Source organism: Siphateles boraxobius, unplaced genomic scaffold, assembly GCF_051911475.1.
Source record: "Siphateles boraxobius isolate OS27281-9 unplaced genomic scaffold, OSU_SipBor_1 65, whole genome shotgun sequence".
Lineage (NCBI taxonomy): Eukaryota > Metazoa > Chordata > Actinopteri > Cypriniformes > Leuciscidae > Siphateles > Siphateles boraxobius.
Genome location: NW_027509192.1, coordinates 15,800,461 through 15,825,004, shown reverse-complemented (window position 1 = coordinate 15,825,004; position 24,544 = coordinate 15,800,461). Strand labels below are relative to the sequence as shown.

The window sequence follows — 24,544 nt, the reverse complement described above, 5'->3', positions numbered from 1 at the left end:
AGACAAACAGATAAACAAACGCACAAACAGTGTAACCTGGTTGTAACTGTAACTGTACATGGTTGTAACCTGGCACTGCCAACTCTTTACTTTCCTGGAATATCTATACTAGCTTTCAGTGACAGGACTGAGCACGCATTAATGGAAACTGCCAAAGGGGAAAGCAGAGGAAAAGATGGGAGGTGTGGATGCAGGTTGCCAGCGAAGAATATCTGAGATTCCAGTACCTGACCTGACCTCTGTAAGTGACCTCCCAAAGTGACTTACCTGGGAGGCTTTCTTTATGAGCAACCAGGGGACAGTAAATCTTTGAATAAAAGCTTAAAACGGCTCAGTGTCATGTACAGGAATTATATATATATATATATATATATATATATATATATATATATATATATATATATATTGTTCAGCATATATAGTCTGTCAAACAATTTTCTTTTAAATTAGCATTTTTATCAGGCTCCTATATTTAGTTTCAGTAATTTCACTTTATTAACAATGAAAAGGTTATTTCAAAGGTTATTGAAATGCCTTATTTTCAAAAATGTCACTGATTTAAAATTGCTAATTTAAAATAATATTTGATGTATTTAAATACAGTATATATATATATATATATATATATATATATATATATATATATATATACACACACACACACATATATAGGTATAACAACATTAAAAATAAATTAAAACTTTTTACCTAAATTTGGCAATTAAAAAAAAACTTGCAAGGTTTGGTTACCAAATACAGAAAAAAAAATACTGAAGCAGCAAGAAATTTCTCACACTTTTATGAAGTACCAATAAAACCACCTGATATGTAAGTCAAACTATACTCTACTAGTAATATCCTCCCATTACCACACTTGTGCACTATAAAGTAACTTCGCTTGTGCTAAAACTTGCATATGTAACATTACACACACAACACTGTTTATTGCACTTCTCTCTGACAGCGAATGTCAGCCCTTCAATGTATGCATGGATAGAAGTGCTAACATCACATACAATCTAGTTACAACTGTACAGACATCTTCAAACACAACTGTAAGCTGTGTGTAAATTGTGATTAAGTACAACAGCCATGTCCACAATAATTCATGCACAGAAGCATCAATTGGATAGATTGAACCCTCACCTTGTAAGCAGCGCTGAAACTCCCAGCAGCTCAGTGTGTGTGTGTGTGTGTGTGTGTGTGTGTTCCTGTCCCGCTCCTCTCACTCTCACTCTCAAACTGACGCCTCTCATCCACAACTCAACGCACGGCTCTCATTACACTCATATGCAAGGAGAGGGCGAAAGAGAGAAGAGAACTAGTGAAAAGAGAGAGAACTTAGCCCAGCCCAAAAAGATAAGTGAAGCTGGCAAGACTGTCCCAAGCTTGAGAAACCTTTTTTGGGTTACTCATTTCTACCTTCATTTCAGACTCTCTGCTGAAAATTCCATTAATGACTTTTTCCCTCCAAAGCCTTAAAACATCTAGTGCTTCCACCTCTCAATCTATCAGCTCTCTGGGGCAGCTTTTCCTCAGCAAACGTTTTTTTTTGTCTAGCATTCACTCTCCACTTCTTTACACACGTTCTCTCTCTCTCTCAGCAGCTGGAAAAGGGAAACACACCTGCCCGGTTCTTATTAAAGGAGGTGATGACTCCCTATGAGGAGAACTTGCTGAAATCCTCTTCCTTTTTTCTTTTTCTTTTCACGAAAACTGATGACAGATTCTCATTTGCTTGTACTAGGGAAAATTGTTCTCTCTATATCACTGTTGTTTATCTTCCTTTCATTTCTTTAGTTTCTTTTTGGATTTTTATCACATTTAATTTGGGATCGGGAAACAAAGCAAACTGGATTTGAGGACTGTGCCTAAATGATTATCCTATAGATAAGCATTACATTACCTGACAGTAGATATTAAGAATTTTGAAACCATTTTAACTGACGTTTCCAAGATTAGCACTTTTGCACTTTCCACAAATCCTCATCCATTTTATCCAGCTAAAATGTTACCTTGGTGGTATATATCAGTAAACAGAATTTGCAACAATGTTTATTACACCATAGCAATCAAATCTTTGTCAACAAGTCATAAAATCAATCTTTGTATGATCAACAAATGCAATATGCAATGTAACACAACTAAAGAGGGTCAAGAACTGAACCCTGGGGGATAACTTGATTTGGGGAGCAGTAGATTTAGAATTCTGAATAGGGATAAATATATTCTGCATATTAGCTAGGACGTAAACCAGGAGAGCTGTACCAGTTGTTCCAATAACAAAATAGAGCAGCATTGTACTACTAGAGGTACCAGAATACACAGAGAGGAGATCATTGACAACCAAGAGAAGTGGTTGTGCTCAGTACTGTGCATTGGACTAGAAATAGGAGGAAGTGTATATGAAGCAAAAACTCTTTCCAGGGGGTATGAACAGGTGGGAGAGATCATGTATTTGGTCAATAATTACAGAAATCGAATGGGTCTTTCCAGATTTCTCCAGAAATCGAAGCCAGATTTGCATTTTCTTTAATTATACTGAACGTTTAACAAAAGCAAGACAGTTTATCAAGTGAAAAGTAATAACAGGCACTTCGACAGAAACAAAGTATTTGGGAAGAGATCTATTGTGAACTAACTTTAGATATAATTAATTTAATTCGTAAATTTCTGAGGAAAAGAGTGTTCATACTTTTCAGAGGCAGATATAGCATGATCAGGAGTCGGGGTGCGCCTATGGACGGTAATGGCGCTTTTCCACTGCATGGTACGGTACGGTACGGTACGGTTCGGTACAGCACGCTTTTTGGCGCTTTTTAAAACTACTTGCTTGACTTGCTTGAAGAAAAAAAAAACTTCCAAAAAAGAAATGGCTGAATCGTGGTCAGTGGACGAGAAGCGCAGACGTTCCTCTTGTTGTTTGCTGAAGAGTGGATAAACTATAACGATCAGTCATAATCCCTCCCACTTTGAAGCGGTATTAACTGCAGAGGAAAAGCAACCGAGCTAAAGCGAACCGAGCCGTGCTGCGCAGAGACGAGTCGTACCACGCAGTGGAAAAGCGAAGCGAAGCGAGCCGAACCGTGCCGCGCCGAGTCGAACCATACTGAGCCGTACCATCCAGTGGAAAAGTGCCATAAGGCAACTGTAGGAGTAGGGCCCTATAAAATCCGTTTTATTTTTTCCCAAATTCCGTTTTTTCCGTTTACATTTTTGCAAATTCCATTTTTTCCGTTTTAATTTTGGGGAATTCAGTTTTTTTTACCCTTTACTGTTATTTTAGTCATAAAAATGTGTGCTTTTAATGTTAATGATTAAATTGTACACAAATAACACATGAATGACCTTAAATTTATTAAGGTAACAAACATCACATTTACTTTTCAGGACAAATACTGCATGATGCAAACACTGCACTCAAAGTACTTCAGGTAACAACAAAATATTAATGGTTATGAGCTTTAAGTTGTCCAGTAAAATAAATTATATTAGTTTATATAAGTTTAAATAAAAGTCACACTCAGTCTCTCTCTCGCGCACTGTAAAGCGCACTCATCGAGCGCGCTCTCGGACACTGTCTCTCTCGCACACTATCGAGTGCGCTCTCGGACACACTCGGTCTCTCTCGCGCATTATCGAGTGCGCTCTCGGACACACTCGGTCTCTCTTGCGCACTATGAAGTGTGCTCTCGGACACACTCTGTCTCTCTCGCTCACTATCGAGTGCGCTCTCGGACACACTCTGTCTCTCTCGCGCACTATCGAGTGCGCTCTCGGACACACTCGGTCTCTCTCGCGCACTCTCGGACACACTCGGTCTCTCTCGCACACTATCGAGTGCGCTCTCGGACACACTCGGTCTCTCTTGCGCACTATCGAGTGCGCTCTCGGACACACTCGGTCTCTCTCTTGCGCACTATCGAGTGCGCTCTCGGACACACTCAGTCTCTCTCTTGCGCACTATCGAGTGCGCTCTCGGACACACTCGGTCTCTCTTGCACACTATCGAGTGCCCTCTCGGACACCCTCGGTCTCTCTTGCGCACTATCGAGTGCGCTCTCGGACACACTCGGTCTCTCTTGCACACTATCGAGTGCCCTCTCGGACACACTCGGTCTCTCTCGCGCACTATCGAGTGCGCTCTCGGACACACTTGGCCTCACTCACGCAATGTCGCTTGCGGAGTTCGCTTCGCTTTTGTCTAGTCCGGAGCGCCTCAGTGTGCATGGAGTTGAGGGGTTGTGTGTGTGTGTGTGTATGTAAGAGAGACGCGTGAGTGACAGAGACGGAGGGAGAGAAGGGAAAAGAAAATGCAACTGAAAGAATACGCTGCGTGTTTTAAATAGCGTTGAATAACGCATACGAATGAATAACGAAACGCAATATGTGGCGGCTGGTGTTGATCCTGTGGTGCACCGCAACGAATTAGCCTATGTGTGGGAAACACTGCATACAAGTCACGTGGGAACTGCTCGGCTCGGTACTGAGGGCTTAGCGTCAGGTTTCTTAACTTTTTCGCCGACGAAAGCAGAGCCGTGGAGAGCCGCTTCGCCATGCTTTCATTGTTTTGAAGAGAGAGAGGCAGCTGAAATGACGGGACGGGTTGTGTTGCCCAGATTTGCTTCCCCCAGTCTGCATTTTCCCCAGACATACGTTCTTCTCCCACACAAAAACATAATTTCATTCCAAATATGTAAAATTCCACGAAATTCTGCATTAGCACTAGATTTCGCGTTAATTTGCCAATTCCGCGATTCCGTCCGCGATTCCGTGATCGCGGAAACTATAGGGCCCTATAAGAGTTTCCTACAGATGTTTAATGACCAGACGTTATCATGATATGACTGATCAGAACTGACATCTGTACTGTACCTGGAGATGGATAGATGGACGCTGTTGCAATAGGATTTTAGAGAATGGAGGCTTACTGAACAACTGTATGGATAGATGGTGAGCAGATAAGGTGAGCATGATCCTTTGGCAATATGTAAAATCAAAGTCTGGCTAATGATTAGATCCAGAAAATGTAATTATTCAAACCAACCAAGTAGAAGGTACAAATTCAAAAACAAAACAAGCAAACCAACAGCACCATGTGAACAGCAGTTGCCACTTCGGGATGCTCTAGGGAAGAACTGGCATCACATCTCATCACATAAATGGGTGTTTCTTATTTAGATATATTTAGATATCTAAATATCTTCGATGGGCACTTTTGGTCTTTTAGACTTTAAAATACTTTTCACAAATTTAATTTGTCCACCAACAATGACATTGATAAAAAAATTTCCTGGAAGCAAAGTAGGTGAGAGGGGTGGAATCAGAAAGGACCACGAAGCGCAACCACACTATGTGTAAGGGCTCGTCCACACAGAACGTATTTTTGCAAGGTCTCAAGTTTTTTCAAAAGTTAAACTGATTTTAACTTGAGCGCCACATTTTTAGAACGCTGTGTCATGCGCGAGACGCAAGACATGCGCGCATCGATTATAGATGTCCGTCTAGCGTGTGTTTACATAGAAAAACAATGGAAAAGTAGCGCATTTGACTGGAAAAACGTGTTCTGTGTGCGGCCCATGAGGCTACTACTCGAGCAAGAAACTTACTTCATGTTGTAACTTCAAGTACTTCATGGGAACAATAAGTTTGTTGTTAGCTGATTTGGATAAAAGTGTCAGCTAAACTACAACTGGACGGGCTCATGCATTGGGGAGCAGGTCCAGAGGAGCAAGGCCAGCCGGTCATCATCCAGAGGTACACTCAGCTTCCTGGAACATGCATGTGTGATCCAGGTTCAGCAAGTGAGAGATGCAATGGTGGGCTCATGGCAGCGGTGACTAGTGTGCAATAAGCTCCATATGTGCCTAAGCACATGCTGCCAAAAGAGCTGCTTTCTCTCGGTCACATGCTGAGATATTGGACGAGGGCCAATGATTAGAGGGACGGGGCTACAATAATTGAAATGTGCACAAGCCCTCCCATCAGACAAAGAAGTGTTTAAAATTTTTACTTTTTAGAAAAATATTTTGAATTGGTTATCACATACATTAGCAATACACAAAGTGGTACAATAAGTGTTTATTGACACTTTATGAGTGACCTGAGGGTCTGGGTAATAAAAAAAAGGTTTTTAGCACATCATTGCCACATATGTAAATATGCTTTTGGCAAAGAAAAACTTGAATAAAACGTTTCTTTGATTTAACTCAAGTTGAACTTTCGGGAACAGGGGGACTGTTTTTTATCTCAATTTCTATCTCTCTTTTTTTCAAGCTAAATGCTCGATTTTTATCCAGTGTTTTTCTATTTCATTCTTTCCAATGTTTTGAACTTTGTGGAGTGCTAAAACATAAATGGATTGAGATACTGTCAAATGGCAGACACATGGCGTAGTTCTGGAAAACAAATTAACAAATGTTTTACAAATCCGAAGCCAGGTTGGTAAAACTCAATCATATGCAATTCTGCTTGGCTACCCATAACATATTTCTTGTTTAAATCCGTATAATCCAATTTTAACATCCATTACGGAGCCAGCTGTTATCAGTCGATTTCCACTCACTATCTTGACTATTTTTGCTGGAATCGAAGTAGCAGTGATTGTTCAAGAAACAAAGCCATGATATAAACTAAAGCAGAACTTGCAGTGGTTTTGGCTGTGAGACAGTCTTCATGATCACATAGTCATACAATGTTAATAACAGGAATCTAGAATACTTTTTACTGTTCCATTGTATAATGTCTTTGAAAAGTTCTTAATCACAATTCAACTTTATTTTACACATAGTAGTATGCGATTTTGGTTGAACTTCCCAAAGAATTTCAAGTTCAGGAAATATATCATTAAAGGTAACATTTACTTACAATATTTTCACCTACGTAGTTTTTTTAACACTTTTATTTTTAATTTTTGATTTACAGAATGAACAATTAAAGCAAAAAAAAAATTTACAGAAGAGTGGAGAAAGAAATTATGCATAAATACATCGCAGATGTATGCTACATGGCATAGACAGCTTTATACTTATACAACTTTATACGGCTCAGAGCCGTCACAATATCCGCGCATATTCTCAAATATAAATCCTCGTGTATCTGCATACCTGAAATTATATGTATGCACTAACCCCCCTATAAAAAAATATAAAAACACTGAACAACAAAGCCAAACTGGTGAGGTTAACCATTCTAACATCCATTACTGTTTACTTAGTTAAAAATGTCTTTACATTCTTTATATATCAACCACTTTTCCCAGTCCCTTTTAAAAGCACCTTTTTTCATCTTTAAAATATATGTAAGTTCTTCCATAACCATGATTTCTTCAATAATTCCAAACCATTGTTTACACTTCAAAGTTGTATCTTTAAGCCAGTTCCTAGTTATAGTTTTTTTGCAAGCTGCAAGAAGGATCTTACATAAGTATTGATCACTTTTAGGGACTATGCCTTTAATATTTCCCATTAGTAGAAACATAGAGGTTCTAGGTATTTTACATCCAAACACTTCCGACATAACTACCTGCACATCGTCCCAAAAAGACTGAATTTTCTCACAGCTCCAAAAAATGTGTGTGTGGTCCGCTTCTAACTGTCCACAATGCCTCCAGCACGCTTGTTGTCCGGAGACTTGCTTGTTTCTGATCTTAGGTGTTATAAAGAAGCGGATAAGGCACTTCCAGCAAAACTCCCTCCATATTTGTGAACTGGTAGTAGTTTGGTGTATTGACCACAAGTCATACCAATCCATTTCTGTTATTTCAAACTTTAGTTCTTTATTCCATTTCAACTTTATATATAATGTAGAGGAGGGGCCGCTAAACATCAACACTTCATACAAATAAGAAATGATTCTGGGTAGTGTATGCTCATAGGTGTCCATCATCATTTTAGTAAGGAGATGAATATCACTTACTTTAACTTTCCTTTTTTTGTTGTAGTAATCCCTCAACTGGAAGTATCTAAATACATCCTGATTTCTCGTTCCAAAATTCTCCTTTAAGTCCTGGAAACTTCTAATTTCGCGCTCTGAAATTACACAGCACAATGCTGTTATTCCCCTATCCCTCCACTGTTGAAATATTTGGTCATCCCTTCCTGACTTAAACTCCTCATCATGAGTAATCCACCTAAGTATTCCAATTTCTTTCTCCAATTTGAATTGTTTAACAATAGAATGCCATACCTTCAATGAGAATGTTGTGATTGGATCCAGTTTGTCTTTCCACTTGGCTATTTAACTAGAGGTGCACCAATATAAGATGGGACGCAACTGTGCTGCACAGTAATAATTTTTAAGACTTGGAAGAGCCATGCCACCTTTCACTCTAGGTAATTGGAGTGTTGAATAGCGCACTCTGGGTAGCGCACCTTTTGGGTTCAGCTAAATAGATCATAACATCATCTGAAAAAAGACTAATTTTATGTTCCATGCCGTTAATTTCGACCCCTGGAATCACAGGTGTTGTCGGATTAATTGTGCCAGTGGCTCTATATAGATGGCAAATAGAGAGGGACTAAGACAGCAACCCTGTCTAGTTCCTCTTTCCAGGAGGAATCTCTCTGATAGAGACCCATTTACTCTTACTCTAGCTGTTGGATTCTGATATAATGACTTGATACACTGGACAGATTTGTCATTAAAACCCAACTTTTCTAATGCTAAATAAAGAAATTCCCAGTTGACCCTGTCGAAGGCCTTCTCGGCATCAAGACTGATTAGGCCTATAGGTAATTTATTTCGATGAGCCCTATCTATTAGATGGAGAGTTCTTCTTATATTGTCGTATGTTTGTCGACCTTTAACAAAACCTGTCTGGTCTTCATCTATCAAGTCTGGTAAAAATAATTGTATTCTGGATGCCAAGATAGAGCTAAAAATGTTATAGTCTGTATTAAGAAGTGATATGGGTCTATAGTTTTGACAATGTTCCCTGTCTTTTTTCTCCTTGGGGATAACAGAAATGATAGCCTCTTTCCACGATGGAGGAGTTTTCCCTTCTTTTATGACCCAATTGAACTTGTCCCTTAGTAATGGCATCAGTTCTTTGTAGTAAGTTCTATACCACTCTGAAGGGAAACCATCGCTCCCTGGTGATTTGCCTGATTTTAATTTGCCCATGACCTGTTGTAGTTCCTCAGTGGTAATTTCTGCAGTTAGACTTTTATTTTGTACTTCACCAATAGAGGGCATATCTAATGTATTAAGGCATTCTTGTGTTTTGGTTCCATTCATACCAGAGGTCTGTTTGTATAATTCTTCATAGTACTTCTTAAATATATTTCTAATATCTGTCGGTTCACATTTAATTTGACTCGTATTTTGGAGATTAAATTATCAGTTTGTTGCTTCCGCATTCGTCTTGCTAATAATTTAAGTGCCCTGATTCATAATAAGTTTGTTTCACGAATCTAGCCACTAGCCACTATTTTTCTTCACTTCTGATTGCAACAAGCTGTTAACTTCCTTTCTCAATTCTCCCATTTGAGCCACCACCTCTTTATTTGATTTATGTTTATGTTTTAACTCCAATTGTTTTAATTCTGAAATAAGTTTCTAATAATGAGCTATCCTTTCTTTTTTAAGAGTGCTTGTAATAGCTATTAATTCCTCAAATCACTGCTTTTAGTGCATCCCATAGTATAGAGGGGTCTACCTCTCCATTGTTATTTTCCTCTAAGTATCTTTTTATTTATATTCGGATTTGCTCAACAACTGATTCATTATTTAATATTCCTAGATTTAATCTCCAAAATGTGTTCCTTTTTTCCTCTCCCAGAGAGATCTTCATATAAATAGCATTATGGTCCGATACGTCAGCTACCCGATACCACAATTCTGTATCCGGTGTCTATTTTCTTCTTGTAAGAGAAAGTTATCTATTCTAGAATACACAGAACGCGTGGCAGAGTAGTGACTATAATCCTTCTCTAATGGGTGTAATTCCCTCCAGACATCAATTAGGCCCATTTCTGTACATATGTGATTCATGAATTTTGTTATATGTTTTTTGTTTCTTTTATGGCTTGTAGTATCCAGGTCATGGTTAAGCACTATGTTTATGTCCCCTCCACATATACCAACCCCCTCCATCTCCTCTGCCACAATATCAAATAGTACTTTGAAATATTGTTTATTGCTTTCCGGTGGGGCATAAACATTTATCAAAGTTACCACACTATTATTAATTGTTCCTTTAACAATAACATATCTCCCTTCTTTATCCTTTACTTCTTTGTGGGAATCAAAGTTAACACCTTTTGGAATTAAGATAATGACCCCTCTCTTACGATGGTTTGGACATGAACTATAAAATATATTTTTTAAACCAATTTTTTTCAGTTTTTCATGTTCCTCATTCGATAAATGTGTTTCTTGCAGAAAATAAATATGTTTCTTTTCCTTTTTCAATTTGGCTATAACTTTAGCTCTTTTGGCTGGGTTCCCTAATCCATTAACATTCAAAGACATTATCTAAATGTCTCTCTCCTGCATTCAACTATCTCTATGTCAATCATTGTATAATGATAACCCCACTGGCAAACATTTGAACAGGTACAAACTACTAAATAACTTTTACATAAACCAAAACCTATTAGATTAACTGAAAGGATATCAACTGACCTCCAGATGGGAATGTTTACCCAGAACTTAGGGTTTTGAGTCACTGTCTCCATCGAGAGGGAAAGCCTCAGCTGAACTGAGGGCCCCCTTCTAGATATGAGGTGCAGTCTGTAAGATGTTTTTGCACCCATACTAGATAATATTTTCTTCCTTGACCATGTCTCCCCTAAGTCAATGCATGTTCACAAACCCCTCTCACTGTATTATTGAATTGTTCTAAATTGCGGTCATCGCGCAACATTGCTTCCCCCTTAACCCCTTATGCATTAGTCCCTTGTTCACGTCATCATATAGAGGGTTCTTACAAATTCACCGTGTTTGTCCGCCGAAAATCCTCCAGCTGTTTCCGTGCTCTTCTGCTTGCATCCGCTCTCCGTTCTCTGCCGACCCGTTGCCATGCTAAACTTTTCCGTGCCTCGAGTCGTTCCAGTAATGTTATTGGGCCGGCTGCATCTTCAGAATCCGTCACTTTATATCCTCTATACCGCAAGTCTTTCTCCACTTCTCCCGCTTCGTTGTATGTTTTTACTCCACTATCCCAGTGAACTCTCATCTTTGTAAATGGAGTCTGAAATCGAATCCCCGCTTCTTTCAAAATTTTCTTGGCTTTAACATACGACTTGCGTTGCTGCACCACAGCCGAGGTGTAATCATGGTCGAAGAAAATCCTCCGCTCTCCAAGTGTGATTATTTTCTTTTCCCAGGCTCTTCTCAGGACTTTCTCCTTCGTATTATACTGTAGGAAATTCACCACGATGGCCCTCGGTGGTTGATCTGTTTTAGGTTTCGGCGCCAGAGCTCTGTTCGCCCGCTGAATTTGACAGTCGGTTTCAATGTCGAGTTTAATCCGGATAATTTCTTCGACGAACTGAGTAACAGACCCCTTCTCGGCCTCTTCTGGCATTCCGAAAATCCGCAGGTTATTTCTTCTGGACCGCGACTCGATGTCCGTCAATTTTTCCGTCATCTTTTTGTGTTCTTTTATGAAGTCGTGTAGTAGACCATCAGTCTCGGTGCTCCAGCACTCCATTTCTTCAACACGCGACAAGGTGGCCTCAGCTTTTGCATTTTGTTCCTTTATTTCTTGTATTGTTGCCACGATTTTTTTATTTATGTCCTCTTTAAACTCCCCTAGCTCGCGTTTCATCTGGGTTTTGAGTTCATCTTTAAATGACCCGAACTCCGCTTTCAGCTCGTTGCGAAATTCCTGTATCTGCTTACTTGTAGCATTTAAGCCTGTGCGCAGAGCGTCTGAAGTTTCTCGGTCGCCATTTTCTTCTTTTTCTTGCATGCTGTCTGTCTCTGTTCGTTTGGGGTCTTTACCTTGCTTTTTGAGGTTTCTTTTAGCTTTAGATTTGTTACCTCCGCTCATCTCTCAGCACACGAAAATTCTCAACAAATATATATCGAGTTTAGCAGAGTATTTAAACTAACTTAAGGGAGCTCACAGCTTAACCTGCCATCGTGCTTCACTGCCCAACCGGAAGTCCCCTATCTAGTTTTAATGTACATATAATTAGGAGTATAACAGACTACAGAGGAATATAGAAATGGTCAGCAAGTAATCTTTTCAGTAAAATCATGTTTACACACATACTGTTTACATGGCTATAATTTTGAAATAACTAATTGTGACACTAGGCCTTCCTTCCTGCAAAAATGTGGTTCTCATGCATAGCTTGAGACTGCAGACTGAGTGGATATGGTTGGATATAGAGTGATTAACCCTTTAGCCGGTGTATATGTAGCTGTTGCCCAACAATCTGAACTCAACCAATAGTGTTACGGAAGAAGAATCTGCTTAGATGCATAAGGAATGTGACAGATGGAGTCTGGTTTTCAGCTGTGATTGTACAGCACTAAAGTGTTCCCTGAGGACACTTGCCATGAATGCAGCATTATTTATTGTGTGAATCCTCCTCTGATTGTGTTCACCATCAGTCAAAGCCGTCACTTATGGGAATGGACGTGATATGACAGGATGTGGAAAGATAGTCTTCTTTGGCCCTCAAATCCAGACATAATGCTTGAACACCTCTGACTGCCTGCAGAGGTAGTTTAAGATGCATACAAGACGTGATTTGGCTAAATCGAAAAGCATCTGGTTGTTCAGGCCACATACAAAAATGTTACTCCTGCCAAGTGTAAATATGTCAGCATACAGAAGTTTACGAGTCCTACACAGCTAAGCAAGCTAGCACGGATGAGACACATGAACAAAGAAACCTCAATAGCCAAACACTAATTAGCATTTTGGATGGACAGATAGACACAGAGTCAGATAGATAGATAGATAGATAGATAGATAGATAGATAGATAGATAGATAGATAGATAGATAGATAGATAGATAGATAGATAGATAGAAAACTCGAAAGCCAAACACTACTTACCATAATGGATGGATGGATGGATGAAAAAACTCAAAAGCCAAACACTAATTACCATATTGGATGGATGGATGGATGGATGAAAAAACTCAATAGCCAAACACTAATTACCATATTGGATGGATAGTTAGACGGATGGATGGATGGATGAAAAAACTCAAAAGCCAAACACTAATTACTATATTGGATAGACGGACAGACGGACGGATAAAAAAACTCAAAAGCCAAACACTAATTACCAAAGGGGATGGACAGATAAACACAGCAAGTCAGATAGATAGATAGAGTCTATCTTTGCTAGTAAAAACAAAAGTGGCACAATTTACTCCACTCTTCTCCACTTTATGGAAGCATTTGCTCATTTCAGTAGCGGCGCCTTGAGTTATAACCAATTCATGATGTGATTGCTGTGGTTGGTAATCAAAGGCGAGATGGTCGTTATTGTTTATTAAGGCCTTTGACTTATGGACTGTGGCTTCATATGGTGGGTTCCTGCACAGTTCAGCTCTCACAATCAGTCTTGTGCCCCCGGTCCTCGACATCACCACAGATCCTAATTAAAAGCAGACAGAGGGCTGCATTGTCTGCTGTACAAAACAGTGGCTCTAGCACAAGACGTGAAGAGCACGGTGGGGCCTTTATACCGTTCATTGCCCTTTATAGAGCTAAATATCTGGACTTATTCTCTCCTACACACTGGTTCTCTCTCTCTATCCTGAAGAAACATGTGCTGTCCATGTGCACACACACACAAACCTACATACAGTCTGCTGTGCATTAGACAGGCAGATGGGACGGTTAGTCAGCCAGGTGGGTATTAAAGGTGTTTGTCGGGATGTCAGAGCTCATCAAAGCCCAGCACATTCCAGCAGTGCACATTAAACACAGACAGCGGGAATAGAATAGAACGGGAATAGAAAAAGGCTAGCAATCCATCAGTGCAAAAAAAGCAAAAAAAGCAAACACTGGCCACTCTGCAACCATAATGAAAAGTAAAAGTGTAATGTTTAAAGATTTTGTATCATGAGAAATCAAATCCTTTGAAAGGAAAGATATTAACATTCTATGAAAACGTACTGTAACTTTCAGAATAAATACCATCAATCTACACTCCATACACCTTAATGACAAAGCAAAAAACAGATTTGTGATAACAAATATTTATGATAAATTTATAACAAATAAAAACAACTGGAAAAATTACATTGCATAAGTATTTCTGGGACACTTGAAATTTAGCTCAAGAGCATTCCAATCCCACTTGTAGATGTTACTACACTTCGAGTGGAGTTAACCTCTGGCAAATTCAATTGAATGGGTGTGATTTGGAAAAGGCACACACCTCTCAATAAAAGGTCATGCATATCAATAGAACTGCCTCAGAGACAGGTTTATATCAAGACACAGATCTGGGGAAGACTACAAAAAAAGTCTGTTTTATTGAAGGTTAACAAAAGTATGTAGCCTCAATCATTTTTAATGGAAGAAGTTTGGAACAGCTAATACTCTTCCTCCTAAGCTAACTGAGCAATCAATAGAGAAGGGCCTTGGTTAGAGTGGTGACCAAGAAGCTGATGGTCACTCTGGTTGAGCTTCATGATCATACGTTTATGGTAGTGGCTTTCAAACTTTTTCAAGAGGGACCCTTTTTTTTTTTTTTTTACGCGAACCATAGGCTTGTGCGCAGGAAAAAATCAGCTCAGCACTTTTTTTAACCCCTTTTGATGATGCACGTGCACTTGCTGATCCTTGACGCGATTGCAACGCAAAGTCGATTCTGAACTAATTTGATCAAGCTATAGGCCTACATACAGGAATTTTAACCAATTAAGCCTATCGTTTGCTGCATGCTTAAAAAATGCACAAAACATATTCCACAACAAACTCTTTAAATGTAATATTCAGAACAGAACAAGAATTAAAAAAAATAACTATAAAAAAGACAAAACGAAATAATTTAAAGCGAAAGTAAAAGTAAGTGGCATTATGCTGACGTAACTCTCTCATTAGAATCAAAATGTTTCAACATTCGCGAATCGCGATGTATTTGATGGTAAACTATTCTTTATTATAGGCTTTGTACAGTGCTTGAAGTGTGAAAAGAAAGGTGCCGGTACTCTCTTACATTGGCAAATCATGACATTTGAGATTTCTACAGTGAAAAACAAAACTTAACAAAACGTATTGTTATTTATTAACAACATAAATGTATTAAAACAAGTCGTGCGTGTGTGCACGTGCGTACGAAAACGGAACTCCTCCAAGTCTGCAAGTCCAAAAATACATATATATTACTACATTTTATTTAATTAAATGCATTTATGGTGAGATTATTATATTTTCATGTCAATCTGTTTTTTGACCACCAACCATGAGCTGTCACTTTAATTCAGCGCGTGCAGCACAGCAAAAATAGACTCGGAACGATCAATACACTGCTTTTTTCGCACAGCACCAGGAGCGCATTGACGGACCGCATGCGCGTGCAGTGTGAAAGCTCGAACCTGTTAACATGGGTGCATAAAAAATACGCACTGCATACGCACTGCAAACGAAGTATATCACCGGGCGTGACACTGGCGCTTTTTCTGTCAGTGGTTGAGAACCGCCCCACTTCGAGCACTGGCTTTGTAGCAACTTCACTCACGTTGCAATATCGACAGGAAAAAATCATCCTTTTCACATGCGCAAAAATGTGCATGGAAACATCACAGTTGAGCGGTGCTTACGCTGAATGGTACGAATTGTAGCCTACTACTGCTATTTAAACAGAGCAGGTGTGATTTTTATATATAGGTAGAATTTTTTTTTATTTTAAAACAACATTGTGCTTTTGTCAAACTGTAAACTCTTGTCAAACTTAACCTACAACTGTCACCCAACCAAAATCACACACAGTTTAAAAGCAAAGATATTTATAATTCAAATGAGAATAAAGTTAGTGTTAATTACAATTTTAAGGAAAACAAATATATTGATCTGAAATGTGTGTGTTGCTGCCAATGGAGGGAACGAGAGTGTGTTGCGGAAGCCGCAAGGAACGACGAGTGTTTGTGTGTTGCTGCCGATGGAGCGAACGTGTGTGTGTGTTGCGGATGGAGCGAACGAGTGCGTGTTTTGTGTATATATATTAATGAGAAGGGTGGGCCTGCTTATTCTGCATAATCTGGTCCCAAGCCGGTTCGCAGGATGAGAGGGCAACACGCATGTCAGGAGAAGCATTCAGTTTGTTTCGTTGTTTTGTCTTCATTTTGGTCAGGTGACATGCGGATTATTTATTTTGCATGAATTTGAATGTTTTTTTAGTATACTTCTAATCAAAGCTATTATTATTAATATTATTAGAAAATGGAATTTTAATTTTTCTTTTTAAATTTAAATCACTGGCGACCCATTATTTTTTTTAATTCTGGGTTTTTCAGGGTTTGAAAACCACTGGTTTATGGAGATGGGAGAAATGTACAGAAGGACAAACATCACTGCAACATTCCACTAATCTGGGTTTTATGGGAGAGTGGCCGTACTCAAGCCTCTCATCAGTTAAGACACACGAAAACCCACTTGCAAAAAAAAAAAAAAAACATCTAAAGGACTCTCAGACTGTAAGAAACAATCTTCTTTGGTCTGACAAACCTCAGTTCCAAGCATCATGTCTGGAGGAAACCAGGCACTACTGTTGGAGTGGTATTGTGCAGGTGATGAGCAAAGTATGGTGGTGGTCGCAGCATCATGCTGTGGTTTTTTTTAGAGAAAAGGACTGGGGGACTCGTCAGGGTAGAAGGAAAGTTCAACACAGCAAAAGATAGAGATATTCTTAAAGGGATAGTTCACCCAAAAATGAAAACTCTGTCAGTATTTACTCACCCTCATGTTGTTCCAACCCCGTAAGACCTTCGTTCATCTTCGGAACACAAATTAAGATATTTTTGATGAAATCTGAGAGCTGGATCACTCCTCCATAGGCTTCTAAGGGATTGAAACTTGCCAGCCCCGAAAAGTTATTAAAGACATCGTTAAAATAGTCCAAGTGACTACAGTGGCTCAATCTTAAGTTTATCAAGCGACGAGAATACTTTTTGTGTGCAAAAAACCCCAAAAATAACGACTTTATTTCAACTATTCATTTCCTTCTCTCTGGGCTTCGAGTCAGTTCACAAGTGTAATAGCGTAAGCTACTGTTGTTGTACGTCACACGCATCACACTCATGACCAGCGTCGGCCAATAGTGAGCCTACGTGTGACGTAGCTCTATGCAATCACACTAGTTTAACTGACTAGAGGCCCACAGAGAAGGAAATGAATAGTTGAAATAAAGTCGTTATTTTTGTTTGTTTTTGTGCACAAAAAGTATTCTCGTCGCTTGATCAACTTAAGATTGAGCCACTGTAGTCACTTGGACTATTTTAACGATATCTTTAATAACATTTTGGGGCTGGCAAGTTTCAGTCCCTTAGAAGCCTATGGAGGAGTGATCCAGCTCTCAGATTTCATCAAAAATATCTTAATTCGTGTTCCGAAGATGAACGAACGTCTTACGGGGTTGGTATAACATGAGGGTGAGTAAATACTGACAGAATTTAAATTTTTGGGTGAACTAACCCTTTAATAAAAACCTAGTCCAGAGCATTGACCTCAGACTGGACAGAAGGTTCACCTTCCAACAGGACAATGACACTAGAACACTAGACAAAATCTAAGTTCCATGCCAAATAGGTAGGACAATGACTTCAGGTTACAGCTTGAGCCATATATCAACTGTGTGAATAAAAAAGCTGAACTGACATGTCAAAATTGTATTAGTATTATGTTAATATTCAGCTTCATATGTGTACATTTCCCTTAAAAGAGCCCCATTATGTAAGTTTGACTGACAGGTTGAAGATTAGATCAGTGATTGGTTGAGAAGAGGGTTCTCCTAAGGGTCAATGTTTCAAATCACACCTGCTTCCCTTATATTCTTGCTCTCGGCAAAAGCAAGCCAGTCCAGACAAGCAATAAATGAACCTGAATCGTTATTCACAGCCCTCTGCACATTCACAGAAAGACTTTTTTAGGTAAGCGAAGACTTATTTATATTTTGCTCTATTCCTTTGAAAAGAAAATGGTAGAGAAGAAAAAGAGAATTAAAAGGCCAGGGTTGCCTTTCAAAGAAACACAGCAATGCAATGAACATCCACGGCTGGTGTTTTTCAAGTACAACAAGAGCTGACGTGGTTAACTATGTTGACTAATAGCTTTGTCCTTGATGCATATCGCGTTTTGAACTTTCTTTTAGGGGTTTTGAGGAACGGGAACTTGGAAGATGGAGCACCAGGTGGGGTTGAGAGTGGAACGCCATGCATGAATCTTCCTTCTAATGTCACCCGTAGCATGCATCAGTTCATCAGTTCAGCGCAGGAGTCACTTATGAGGTCACAGCATGCTTATGTAACGCAGGACAAGGTGCTTTAGATGTATTACGAATCCAGAGGTATTTGAATTTCATGTTTAAACCAGTTCTAGATGGGCCTTGACCTTTATCAGTCACATATTGGCAGATTTTATGCAAAACAGCCAGAAAACAATTCAAAACATCTCTTTTTTTGCAGCTGTAGGGATTGAGTTTCAGGCAGATTATGGGTATCATCTGTCCTGACCTTCTGGCAATGGCAAAAAGGAAACAGGCTGTTTGCAGTCTAAAATGAAACTTGCGATAATGAACTTCAGATGCCATTGGAAAGCTAGGTGTGCTGGCACTGCCAGGATGTTGAGGTGGCGCTTTGAGTCAGAGCAACACATATATACTTACTAAATTATTCTTTCCACGGCCGGTTTGGGAAACCAGAGAGAAAAACCATCATCTGCATCTCAGTATGCCTCAGCATCAGACGCGACGAGAACAATAAACCAGAGACATGTGACCAATCTGCTTTCATTTAGAAGAGAGCATTTGGTCTGAAGATAAAGCACTCCCATATGACTTGTTCTCTTCTGCTTTTAAGTTATTAATTGGAAGCGAGTCAATTGATTGTGATGTTCCAAGCGCTGATATTAGAGCGAGTGAGGAAAGGAGAGAACTGCTGTGCTAAGACACCTATCTTTCAGAATTTTCCACACAAAAAACAGGCACGTTAAGATATTTAACAAAACAATGAGTTCTCATTGAGTCTGAAATATTGCACAATTATAATTTATGAAATATTTTAGACTTTTGTGTCATTTATAAGACACATTAGACATATAAGACATATTTCAGATATGGGATTCAGAATTGTGGTATCGCAAACATTTTTTTTTTAATGTGGTGCCTAACTTTCCATACTAAAAGGAGCAAAAATATTATCATATTTGTTCAAAATATTATAAAACAGATTCAGCTGAACAATTTATTGCGTTATATAAATGTCTTGGTTTTGTACAAAATTGTGTAAAAAAGTGTAATACTTTTGTCATTTAGATTTGGTACGAACAGGTCTTCAGGAGCACTACTAACTACCAAATGAAGTAGCAACAAATTAAAAGAATAGAAATAATGAATATTTTTTGTTTAACTATATAGTCTAAAATGCCAAATAGGGATCCAGTCAAACAATTAAATCTGTTATTCAGAGAATGTCACAAATGTGCTGCTGTGGACAATATAGTTATCGTTAGAGCAATTGTTCTTAGAGTGAACGGGCCTTAAAACTTGATATTAAAATCCCTTTAGAATTGTAATTAGAATGTAATACCCTAACCTATATAAAATACAAGAAAAATAAATGTTGACAGGTTATTACTGTACAGTCCAAAATGTCAGATAAACGATCCAGATTCACACACACAGCACAATAATTCATAAAGTTTGTTCATTGCAATTCTTTTGAAAAGACACCACGAAGCTTCGGCTTCACTTTTAACACTCTCCTGCATAAATCACTTGATCTGGTCCCTTTCAGTGATCAGATGATCCATTCATCACACAGCTCAACCCCTGAAACACACACACACACATACACACACACACACACACCGCAGCGGCTGATTTATTATTTCAGTTTACCCCCCTTAAGTACATTAAATAATTCATGAATTAACCAACTTTGGAATATATTTTCCAGCTCTAATAGACATCGAAGACCCCAAGAAAACTACTGCACACGAAACTAGAATTTAATTTTGGTCGAATACATGGTATTATATTGGTAAAGTGTAAGTAATTCTATAGGAATAGCGAAGGAGTGGGACAGATTTGGACAGTGGAGACAGTGCTCCTAAATGTGGATCCTGCCACATAGATACCCTAGCCACATAGAGACAGAGAATGGACCACAGACCACAGAAACATGCAATTATCCCAAACAAGGAGGACTGGCCAAGCTCTTCCCACTGTGATGGACAACAACAGTACATACACATGAGCATGAGCACAAACACACTGAACATACAAGAGCAGCCACTTGACTCTAAATCAGCACCTCTATAAATGCCTTTCATAATTATAAACAGACAAACGCACGTGTTAAAACAGATTTTGGGTGGTGACCCAACACGGTACCAAAATTATCATCCAAAAGTACACAAAATTGTAAGCGATGAAAGGTATTTGAATACATATTTTGTATTCTGTAATTAATCATAATCAACTAAAATAATAAGACATTAAATAGATGTTTTATTATTTTTCCCATTTGATTGAACCTAAATCTATCACTGACCTCTCTACAACAATCATATTTGGCAATTGAGTTTGTCAATTTTGATCAGGAATGTTAAAACCTTAACTGCTTCAATTAAAATGCCTCAAAATGTTCATACTGTCCCGTTTAAGATCAATAAAGATGAAGAAGAGGCCAAAAGGATCAAATAGCAATAGAATTATTTTATAAAACAAACTTGGGTAATTCCACAGGAGAGAAACAAAACGAAACGATCAAAGAACAAAGAACTGATCAAACTGACGGAGTTAGTTCTAGTCCACATTAATAAGGTTTCGTTGGCCTTCTGTCCACACTGAGACGGTGTTTTTGTCCTGCAAAAACTGAGCTTTTTGAAAACGCTTTGCCAAGTGGATAAACTTTAAAACGCCGCTTTCACGTTGTAGTGTGGACTGTGAAAACGATGATGCATGTTTAGTCATGTGACGCACACTGAACCGATAAATATCTATGTATATACCACTAGTATTCCTGTTATGTGCCATTCACTTTCACACTGTTGCCAAAGATATGTTACTTTGTACAGTCTTCATATCACAGTCCTGCAAAGATGACAGAAAATTTACTCACGATTGCTGTCCTGCAGCAAAACATGAGAGCAGTTGCATTTTAGACCAAACATATAATGGTGACTGAGTGCGACCTGGACGCATCAAATGAATGCGAGATACTTTTGCTAAATAAAATGATCCTTAGCAAACGTCCCACTTTGGCTACACCCCCTGAAGCAGACATGCAGAAACTATCACTTGCGGACAGTTTTCTGGTCATCAGCCTGTGAGCATATGTAGTCATTCCTGACATACCTGCAGTGGTAACTGTGTCAGTGTCTCTGTCACGTTTGCGCTCCGGCACGACACACTGTGGGCTTAGGTGCTGAGGATTACCAAGGTATGTTTCATCAGCCCTGGATGACGTCCAACAATATCTGCCGCAGCTGCTTTTTTCAAGGACTCGCCGAGAGAGAAGGGGAGTTAAGTGATCAAAGACGAGAGAGATGCTTTGGTTTTTTAACCGAGGCCCACGTGTTTTAAATAAGAGCGTCTGCCCACAAGCTGGACACTAGCACATTAGCTGAAGAGGCCAAACAAGTTCCATCATAATCTCCTTTCTTTATATTTATATCCATCAATGTATGATTTTGACTTTATTTCAACACATCCTATCAGTGCTGTATTACCATGTCATAGGTTAGTGTTCTGGTGGGTTTTTTTAAAACATTTTATTCTTACAGCATGGAAGTATGATGTATTTAACTGAGAAGTTAAAATGGCCTAAAAACAAATCAGGGCTATAAATGAACTAAAACCAATTTTTAAAAAAATACTTGAATTAAAATCTATTGTAAGAAAACTTATTTTATTTCAGCTTCAAAATGACTAAAAACTATATATCCATTTTTAAGAAACTAAAACTAATAATGTCAAAACAACAAAATTACTAAAACTTTAAATTAAAGAACATTAAACCAAAATATATTTCAAAATAATAATATAAAACTATATTATCTTAATGATACTAAAATAACACTAAAGTAAATTAAATAAACACACAGGAAAAAAAATCAACCTGCAATATAATATAATATAATATAATATGATATAATATAATATATTATAATATAATATAATATAATATAATATAATATAATATAATATAATATAATATAATATAATATAATATAATATAATATAATATAATTCAAAATATGGATATGTGGAGCGGATTTTGGACCAGTGAGATTTCCCTGTGGATGAAACTACCAAGTCATACAAAAACAAACAAACAAAAAAAATTACAAAAGTTGCTTGTAACGGACAAAAGGCCAAATTAACATTAAATTTAGACTTTTTTAGTGTTGCTTCATGTTGTGTTAGTGACAGGTTGCCAACACATGTTTTAAACCAAAAATAAAAACACAATAAAATTTTACGTACAAGTACTGGCTTGCAACTGATTTCTTTTAAACAAAATCTATCGTCGTCACCTTCTTCCATTCCAGGTAGATTTATTAAATGTATGCCTCATTGACACGGCACAGTTCCTGTAATATCGGCCTAAAACATAATAAAACCAAATTAACTATTTTAAGCCACTTTTACCACGTTATCACAGCTCTTCTCGCAAGGACACAGTGTCCTGAGCTCTGGTAGACAACCAGTTCTGTCCAGAATCACAATTGCTCAACCATTTCTCACCTCTTTAATGAGAGACTTTAAAAGATATGACTTTCCTTCGAGGCATTCAATGTGTCTTCAATTACTTCAATTGACTTTGCCACAATCTTTAAGGAAAACAGTATCAGAACATACTGATGAGTGGAAGCAGAAATGTTTGGTTTATGGTGACAGTTCATGCTGTAATACAATAAAAGCAAAACTATCCACAAGGACTAAATATATTTTACTGGCACTCTAGTTATGTTTTATATAAAGTGTTTTGAACCAAAGTTGAACCATTGGTCAAAGTGTTGGCCATCTTTGTGGCGAGGAGGGCAGGTCCAGAGAGGTGTGGGAATGGAACGAGTCGTGCGATGGTTATTGAGCATCACCTGCGAGACACACCGAGTCCCACAGAGGAGCTCCGGAAGGAAAAAAGGAGGAGTGACGACAGTTGAAGATGAGAGAGGACCAGGCCTCGACTTTATGTTGTTGTTTTGTTTTAGTTTATGCGGCAGTCGTCAGTAAGGGGCTGCTGCTTTACTTTCGTTTTATTGTTTACGTTTAGTTTGTGTGAATAAAGTTGTGATGAACATTTGCCGTTTCCCACCTCCTTCTTCCCTGAGTCTTTAACTTTGTTACTTTGCTCAAATGGAAATTTAAGGAATAACATAAAACAACCTAAAAATGTATGGATAGACTTGTACATTTTATATTTTAATGTTTTGATATTTTTACTTTAGACATTTTCACAATTACGTAACTAAATTGTCATGTTTTTCTAGAGAAAAATCTAACCCTAAATATGAGCCATTGTAAATACATTAGCAAACACCATTTAGGAAAGCTTTAGCAAACACCATTTCTTTATGTTTTGGGAAACAAGGGGCTGATGAGTGATTTATTGTCATGGGAACTAATGAGGGTAACTATAGCAGGAAACAAGGTAAAAGGCAAAACAGTAGCCAAACACAGGAAGTGAACAGAGAAACAATGGAAACTGAGAAAACACTTCAACATAAAAGTCCTTACAGAACACAAGACACAGCACAGGGATCGTGACATGCAGATCCCAGCAGATCAGACGGAACTGAAGACCACCACGGTGGAGCAGAAGTCCACCACAGTTGAGTAGACGGAACTGAAGACCCCCACGGTGGAGCAGAAGTCCACCAAAGTTGAGTAGACGGAACTGAAGACCCCCACGGTGGAGCAGAAGTCCACCAAAGTTGAGTAGACGGAACTGAAGACCCCCACGGTGGAGCAGAAGTCCACCACAGTTGAGTAGACGGAACTGAAGACCCCCACAGTGGAGCAGAAGTCCACCACAGTTGAGTAGACGGAACTGAAGACCCCCACGGTGGAGCAGAAGTCCACCACAGTTGAGTAGATGAAACTGAAGACCCCCATGGTGGAGCAGAAGTCCACCACAGTTGAGTAGACGGGACTAAAGACCCCTATGGCAGAGCAGATGATCACCACAACAGTGAAGACTACCAGAGTGAAGACCACCAAGGGGTAGCTGAGGGCCACCACGGTTGATCAGGCGAAACTGAAACACAGAGCACAGAGGGGTTAACGTTGACCTCAGGGGCTGTGTCAAAACAGGTTGGGAGCTCAAGGGCGTCCTCGATGGTCATAAAGGGACCAGCAGGGTATTCCAGGTTGACCTCTATGGTAATTTCAGGGCAGAC

The 24,544-nt window shown here is 38.8% G+C and overlaps 2 protein-coding genes across 9 annotated transcripts in view; both read right to left on the bottom strand.

Annotated features, from left to right (window-relative positions):
• Window positions 1-24,544, bottom strand: part of znf469 (zinc finger protein 469) — a 376,839-nt gene that overhangs the window by 95,955 nt on the left and 256,340 nt on the right. For 3 of the 6 annotated variants that reach the window (XM_077211305.1, XM_077211304.1, XM_077211306.1), the window contains exon 1: window positions 1,147-1,287. The exons of the other annotated variants lie outside the window; for them this stretch is intronic. The gene's annotated coding sequence lies outside the window, so the exon portion shown is untranslated. Of the gene's footprint in view, window positions 1-1,146; window positions 1,288-24,544 lie in introns of those variants that run through there. 6 annotated transcript variants of the gene reach the window in all.
• LOC143721168 (troponin I, fast skeletal muscle-like) overlaps window positions 1-24,544 on the bottom strand; it is a 492,195-nt gene that overhangs the window by 271,172 nt on the left and 196,479 nt on the right. The gene's annotated exons all lie outside the window — the stretch shown is intronic.